Here is a 769-nt window from a genome sequence, read left to right as displayed (position 1 = left end):
AAGCTTACAGCACCTGGTATTCCCAGGCGGTCTCCCATCCAAGTACTAACCAGGCCCGACCTTGCTTAGCTTCCGAGATCAGACGAGATCGGGCGTGCTTTTTTTTTTTTTTTTTTTTTTTTTTTTTTTATTGAAAATGTTTCAAATACAAAAATATACATCAAAACTTTCATCATTTTCAATACATATTTTTGTAATACAGACCCTCAGTACACAATTCTTAAGTTTAAAGAACTGTTAAAAAAATAAAATACAATAAAAGTAAAAATTAAAATTAAAAATCCAAATCACTTCCAGGTACATTCCATGCTAGATCTTTTAAAACTTTAGAAACCCTTGGAGTAAAAACAACATAAAAGCTTTGCAACATGTTTTCATACTTAAAATACCAATACAATCCTTCAATATATCTTTCTGTTTTCCTTTTAAGAACATTCCAAACATCAAGCACCACTTTTCCTTTTTTTGCCACATTTCTTCTTTCCCATACTGCATTTTTTATCAACATTACTAACAGGTTCACAAACTGTTTACTTTGACAATTTTCCTCCCATCCAAACATCACTATCCTCTTCCATTCTATTACATCTTCGTCCCAGTCCTCAATTAATTCTTTTATCACCCTTTTGCATTTTCTGTAAAAACCCTCCAACTCTTTGCAGTATAAAAACAAGTGTAAAATCCCTTCGTCTTCTTCTTGGCATACTTTACATGTTGCATTCTGTTCCATTCCAATCTTAGTTAAAATACATTCGGTAAAAATTACTTT

This window comes from Rhinichthys klamathensis, unplaced genomic scaffold (assembly GCF_029890125.1).
Source record: "Rhinichthys klamathensis goyatoka isolate OS25496 unplaced genomic scaffold, OSU_Roscu_1.1 h1tg000173l_1, whole genome shotgun sequence".
Classification (NCBI taxonomy): Eukaryota; Metazoa; Chordata; class Actinopteri; order Cypriniformes; family Leuciscidae; genus Rhinichthys; species Rhinichthys klamathensis.
This window is presented reverse-complemented; position numbering follows the sequence as displayed.